This window comes from Suncus etruscus, chromosome 11 (assembly GCF_024139225.1).
Source record: "Suncus etruscus isolate mSunEtr1 chromosome 11, mSunEtr1.pri.cur, whole genome shotgun sequence".
Lineage (NCBI taxonomy): Eukaryota > Metazoa > Chordata > Mammalia > Eulipotyphla > Soricidae > Suncus > Suncus etruscus.
Window position 1 is genome coordinate 81945086 of NC_064858.1, and position 7681 is coordinate 81952766.

The 7681-nt window shown below is 36.5% G+C and overlaps 1 pseudogene; it reads right to left on the reverse strand.

Annotated features, from left to right (window-relative positions):
- Positions 1-1483: 1483 nt before the first annotated feature.
- Positions 1484-1593, reverse strand: LOC126023335 (uncharacterized; annotated as a pseudogene).
- Between the last annotated feature and the right edge of the window lie 6088 nt (positions 1594-7681).

A 7681-nucleotide genomic window follows, 5' to 3' on the forward strand; every position in this document is an offset into this window, starting at 1 on the left:
TTGTGTCTTTAATCTGTTTTGATTTTATTTTTGTGGATAGTATTATAAAGGGGCCTGAATGGTCTATTTTTACATGCGGCCAATTTTCCCCAGCACAAGTTGTTGAAGAGGTTTTTCTAGTCCCATCTCACACTTTTTATTCTTTGTCAAAGATTGCAGTCCATGTATCTGATGATATGTTTATAGACTTTGAGTTTTATTCCATTAATCTGAAACTGTCCTTATTCTAGCAGCATGCTGTTTTGATTACTCAAAAAAAAAAGGCCTTAGAAACAATAGATGTGTACAGTTAAGTAGCAGGCTACCATAGTAATGCACAGAATACAAGACTTTTTATGAATCCAAATAATAAACTAGAAGATAAAAAGTTTAAAAATCTCATTCATAATTGTGACTCAAAAAATCAAGTCCTAAAAAAATAAGCTTAAGACTTCCATACAAAGAAAACTATAAATTATTGCTAAAGGAGATAAAAGAGAATATAAAGAAATGGAAACACATCCTCATTAATGAAATAGAAGGATTAATATGAGAAAATGACAATCTTGCCCAAAACACTGTACAGACAATGCAATCCCAAAATCCATAGCTTTTTGTTTTGTTTTGTTTTGTTTAATGTTTTTTGCATCACACCTTTTGATACTCAGGGATTATTCCTGGCTCTGTGCTCAGAAATTGCTCCTAGCTCAGAGGACCATATGAGACACTGGGGGATTGAACTGCAGTCCATCCTAGGTCAGCAGCATGCAAGGCAATGCCCTACCGTTGTGCCACTGCTCCATCCCCAGTCTATGGCATTTTTAAAGGATATATTAAATTATGTTAAAATTTACAGTGAGCAATAAAACTCCCAAATAGTCAGAGAAATTCTATGAAGAGGAAGATAGGAACTTTTCTTTTTTCAATTTTAAATTATATTAATCACAAGTTTTAGTAACTATAAATTTAACTTTTAATTTTCTCTTTTGTTAATTTTTGGTTTTGGGGTCACACCTGGCAGTGCTCAGGGGTTACTCCTGGCTCTATGCTCAGAAATTGCTCCTGGCAGGGTCAGGGGACCATATGGGATGCTGGGATTTGAACCACATCCTTCTGCATGCAAGGCAAATGCCTTACCGCCATGCTATCGCTCCAGCCCCTAATTTTCTCTTTTATATAGGATTATTTTGATGAGTTTGTGCAATTTCAATGGAATTTATTTATATAATAGTTAAATTTATTGAAATGTTAAAAACTCAAAAGGTATAAAATTCATAGTTTACAATTATAACAATTTTATGATTTAAAATAAAAACTTTTAAAAAGACATTTTTAATTTGAATGATGTACAATCATGAAATTTTAATACCTAATTTTTCTTTTTTGGGGGCGGCACACCCATTTGATGCTCAGGGGTTATCCTGGCTAAAAATCACCCCTGGCTTGGGGGAACCATATGGGACGCCGGGGGGTTGAACTGCGGTTGTTCCTTGGCTAGCACTTGCAAGGCTACCTCTATCGCCAACTCTCCGGCCCCGAAATCAGTACCTGAGATTATTAAACTGATAAGAACAGAAGCTACACTTGATCTTAGCCAAAAGGCCGAGAAGCGAAGAGAGATTATTAAACTGTAGAACACAAATCATGTGCTCACTTAATATGGAGGTCACAAAACATTTTGCAATCATAAAAGATTTCTAATTGTACAATGACCAAAATTAATTCAAGATAATTATGTAATTGAATTAAATATTGTCTGTTAGCTCTCACTTTGTTGCATTTTTATGTAAAAGAAATTTTGAGTAAAAATATTTAACAATGCCAAATTTCAAGATAAAATAAAAAACAACAGGTTAAATACAGTATAGATTAAATTAATATAAGAGAAAAATCCTTAAGATTATCTGAAACTTGTAATTAATAAAATAAAATGAATATATGAAAATGAAAAATAAAAAACTAGTCAATTATATTTTCATACATTAATGAATTATATTAAAACCATTTCTGACAGTATTTAAATTAGTAAAGTATTTTGAAATAGGTTCAATGAATAAATAATACATTGGAAATTATGATGCTGATGAAAGAAATAAAAGACAGTATGTAAAGATGCAGTGCTCCTTGATTAGAAAAATTAATGTTATTAAAACATCTAAACTATGTCAAATAATTTTTAGATTCAATGTACCAACAAATTCTCAATTTTTCCACAATGATAATAGTAATACAAAATGTTATGAATCACAAGACTAATAAAAATCAGACCTAATGAAGAGCAAAGCAGGATGTGTCAAACTTCCTGATTTCAAAATATACTACACAGTTATTGTAATTAAAACAGTAGAGCATGGACATATAAACAAATGGTTCAAAACAGATTCAAGAGATGAAAAAAATTAAATATGTGCAAATGACCAACAAATACTTAGAAAGGATACATGAATATCTAATATGTAAGAATTTCTTTTTCCCATTAATTGATGTTGGAAAGAAAAAGAATTAATCTGATTTGGGACATATGGACTATACTGGTAGAGCAGATTCTTAGCACACATAAGGTCTATAGATAGATTCTTGAAATTTGATGCTTTCTCATCTCCAGTATTATAGAACATGGCTCTGATGGTTCCCAGTACCAGCAAGCTCTCAATACCACAGTGTGGACTGAGAATCATCCATCTCATTTGTGGTCACATAGATAGATCTTGAGGTAACTATGCTGACGAAAACAAATGAGAGAGAAAAATATAAATGTGGGGCCGGAGAGATAGCACAGCAGTGTTTGCCTTGCAAGCAGCTGATCCAATATCTAAGGTGGTTGGTTCGAATCCCGATGTCCCATATGGTCCCCTGTGCCTGGCAGGAGATATTTCTGAGCAGATAGCAGGAGTAACCCCTGAGCACCACCGAGTGTGGCCCAAAAACTAAAAAAAAAGAAAAGAAAAGAAAAAATATATATAAATGTGGTTGACTTATCCGGAGAATTTGTAAGACAATTTTTTAGAAGGAGGGGTACTGATATTGGTAGGTAAGAAATCCCCTCCTCCATTCAAATGAATTTTTAGAAATAGTAAAATAAACTAGTTTAAACTAGTGAATTATGCCTGGTAAGATCTTTAACTGAATTCAGAACAGATCCTGAGAATAATGGATTCCTATCTGGAAGCAGCTCCAGCAGGAATGAAGGCCAGGGTAGGAATATCAAGAAACAAAACTATCAGCTAATCGCAACCCTTCCTCTTGGCAACCATACTAGCAATGATCTCTTTCCTAGGTAGAAAAATTCATGTAGGAAGATTGGGAGAAACCCTATGAAAATCAATTTGAAACATAGGAGATGTGTTCCTTGGGTCATACACATGGTGCCCACCTGGGCATGTCACCAGAGGAATCTTCACTCTTGAGATGTGTACTTTCCAACTTTCACACTGGGATTCTCTCCATGTTTAGTGCAATATTCTCCCTTTCTTATATTCTCCTTCCTCTGAACCTTCAAATAAAATCTGTTTTCCTTCACTGTCAGTTTTCCCCTAAAGTTTTATTTTGTGAGGAAAGGCTACTAACTGAAAATTCTGGGTAAGGTCTATGACTGACTTTACCAGATATGCCTCATAACCTTGAATATTCTTGGCTGTTCTGAAATGGCCAGTGAGGATGGTGGAAGAGAGACAAAATTGCAAATCCCCTTCTCAAGATGGCTTCCTCCCTCCTGCCCACTTCAAATAAGTCACCTAAGAACCACCACAGCATCAGTACAATAACAGTTTCTAGTATTTAGAGAGTGGGGGAAATAGGCAAATGTTGGTCAAAGGGTAGAGATTCCAGTTATACATGAACAAATCCTATATTTTTGCCAATCACTTTGTTGGGATAATTGACATATTTAGATGTAATTGAAAATTTCTAAGGGTGCTAAGAAAGCAAATATTAAGTGGCTTTATTAGAGTAAAAGGCTTTATTAGAATAAAAGTGAATATTTTATACTGCTGGGTTCTTGAGAATTGTATAAAATATTTGTACACAAAATTAGTATACAAAGGTTAAGACTTGCATATGAAAAGTAAGATTATGTATATAAATTGTTAAGAATTTTAGGTACATAGATGGGCTCCCTTTCCAAATGTTCTAGCTTCTCCTTTACTTTTGTACAATTAAATTTAGTCAGTCACTATAATTTTTATTCCTAGAAAAAGTCAACCATAGGACAGTCAACAGATAAAGGGAGTCTCCTGTTCCACTCCCTCCCTGTATTCAACTGTGTTCAACATTTCCACTTGTGCTGTGTTATCCTTCCTACATATGTTTCAAAAGTTGTATTGGCAGTAAAGAAATTTTAATTGTGATTATTGTTGCAGATTTTTACAAATGTGTCAGATATTTGCCTTGCATGCTTATATTTTCAAAATTTTATATTGTGGGGGCTAAGTTCTGAACAGGAAGATGTCATTTTGTAAAGGCATCCATATTGTAAACCTCTTAGGTCTCTCTTTCTCTGGCCTAAGTTTCCATTTGTCACTGCATAAAGATAACTGATCATACCATCTCAGGAAGGACGCAAAAGAGCAGTAGGACAGTACCCTAGACAATAGCCAATCATTTTAAAGATCATCAGAAGCTAGAACCTCTTCATCCCCTCCCTATAAACTCTGGCTTGTGAGCCTAGGCAGTGTCACCTCCTGTGGGAGGTGGCCCTGGCTAACCAGTTTGGGGTTTGTGGCTGACTAAATAAAGTCTTGCTTTGCTTTATTTTAATTGTGGAGTCCCTTCCTTTGACTCTGCATCCTAACATTTGGGGGTGCCATCTGGAATTGAATGACATTGACTCAGTCACCAACATAGCTGCTTCAGTCTCGTGGACATACACTGGGACCCCTCGAAGTAGGTGATTGTAAGGGGAACAGAGTTCTAGCAGTGGGCCCAACGGGAGAAATACTAAATGCAGTATTGCTTCCAGGGCCAGAGGTGTATGGGGACACCCCAATCCTTCCACAAGCAAGTACAGGTTTTACAGCCTCCACCACCAGAGATGATACGAAACGGATTTGAGTTCCACCTGGGAGCTCGTGGGTTCCATTTCCATTGGAGGTTCCAGTTACTCTGTGTCTTTCTGTCTTTGCTCATGTTTTCTCTGTGCCACTGTCTTGCTGGAAGAACATAGAGAGAAATTCTAGAAAAAATTCTACCTCCTTGGGGTTGGTGGAATTTGGTTTGATCGCAGTAACAATTGTGTGTTGTTTTGTGTGCCCGTGGTTGACTCTTGAGTCTGTCTTTGTTGTAGCAGCAGGGATGGGTCTGTTAACGCTGGACAATCTCAATTGGCTGACAGGGGTTCAATATGATCTGGAGTCATCCAGTCTTTTCCATGACCAACCTCAGCTGAATCGGGGAAAGAGGAACATCAGTTGAGCTTATCTGCATGTGTATATATAGAGGGGGGAAGTGAAATGAAAGAAGAAAGTACTGAGGAGCTAGGATGGGGGGGTGCCAGCCTGGACCCTTACAATGGTGGGAATTGGCTGGAGAAGGAAAACAAAAGGCCCTTTAAAACCCAACCCAAGCAGGCTACAAAGCTACTACCACATGTAATTTTGAAAACATTGGATATTGATCATATCAGTGACTAAGGATCAGAGAGTTTGCTTCAGTTATATGAACAGGGATACTTTCTTAGCCCCTCCCTCCTAGGCAACCTAGAGAACATATAGTCTTGTTAATGAGTAAACTGCAGATAAACTAACTGAAAAAAAATGGGCCACTTTAACTTTTAAGTGAAATGGAATTTTCTCTAACTTTAAAGGATTTTAAGAATGAAGAATTAGGTGGAAAATGTTGCAAATTATTGTAGCTAGATTTCCCAGATAATATTGTTAATTTTATTGCGCAGTTCATATGAGTGCATGATATTGTTAAGGTGACTCAATTGCAATGCCAATTTTGCCACATCAACCTTAAGATGACTTTAAGTGTGAAAATATCAATAGTAATCTGAGTAAAGGATTTCTACCTGTAATGGTACTTGATGGTGAATATCTAAAAGATGGAAATCTAAGCCCTTATTTAAAAAGGTACTTAATAAGTATCTTCGGTCCTGCTAGGTGTAAGAATGTCTAGTAATCCATTTCCAAATTTACATCAGGCAGTTTCTCATTTCCAATCTAGATCCTTAGATCTAGTTTCTGGGCTGCTAACTTGGGAACCAGGTATGTCCTTAGTGGGGAGGGGAAAGAAGGATACAGAAAAAGTCATGGAAAGAGTCCAGATCACAGATTCAAGAAGGCTTTCTCCAATGCTCCAAGCTGGGTGTATGCAGTTATTGGTGGCATTGGGGCACTGGGACTGAGGATGGAGAAAGATAATGGGTGGAGTTATGAATGGAAAAAAAGATAGAAATTCTATGAGAGTGTAATCAGTTGGTTGAAATTAAAATAAAAAAAACTGTATAGTCAAACTTGATTGTTATTTGTATGTTTCAGAATTAGAAATGATTTTTGTAGAGAATTCTATGGAAAAGAAGCTTAAATGCTCTAGAATTGTGTTACAGTGCTCTTAGAAAATTGGACCTTTGAAAATTACAAGAAAATAAGATTTTCCTAATGTAATTTAAATTGTATGCATAATAGTTGTGCTTTATGTTTCTGTAAATTGAGAAGCATTGTTTTTTTTTTTTCTCAATTGGCACCTTCAGGATTTTTTTTTGATGCATCGTGGCACTGTTTTGCTTAAATGCAGGCAGGAAGTTTTCCTCTCTGTAGTGGGGATTACTCCTCATGTAAACAGGAAATCTTAAAAGTCAGCTAGGGGTCCACAGAGCCCTCTTTCAGGGAAACTAAGTTGAAAGGGCTTAAAGTTAAACCACAAGAGAAGGTTCAATATAAATAAGCTGCTAACCTCAGGGAGACCATAGAGTGGGTTGGTTTTGGAAAATAAGAAATCACCATTAAAGTCTAGATCTACAAAGACACAGTAATTGGCCCTGCTCTCAACATTGAGAAACATTCTAGAGATCAGAATCTTTCACAACCCTGGAGAGAGATGGGGCAGGATTCCTTCTCCCAGGTCATTCCTACAGAAACCCCTTCTATCTCATCACGCTGAACTGATTTTCACATATTGGCCAAGCCTGGGTAACCCTGACATGACAGGCAAAGTATTAATGCCTTTATTGGTAAAATACCTGCTCTGCCCTTGACCAATCTAAAGAAATTTCCTGTAAATAGTGGAGTGCCCCAAATTAAGATTTCTCAGGTCTTGCTGGATTTATGCAAAGGAACAAGCCAATGTTATTTTTATTCAGCAATCAGCAAGGTTTAAGGTGCAGATGTAGAGAAAACTTTTTTCTGCAGTTGATTGAATTAAATGCATTCTAGTGGACCTAACTTAAATCCCACTCATCTTGGATAGCCCATATGAAAGTATTTTTACTGGCTGTAATAGACTGGTCATGAAGGAACTAAAAATGTACATACTAGGATGTTAGTCTGACTAGGATAATGGAAGTCATAACTTTATCAGAGAGAAATTAGTTTTATCAGTACAGTATGAGAAGTGACTCAGATCTATGTTTTATGAGCTGTTATTGAGCCTATTGGGTCTCCTCTCCAGGCAACACTTGTATAACACTAGAGAGCTTATCCTCAGGAAGACTGGCAGTGTGACTAAACACATATGCCAAAAATACTCAGGGAACAGGTATAGGGCT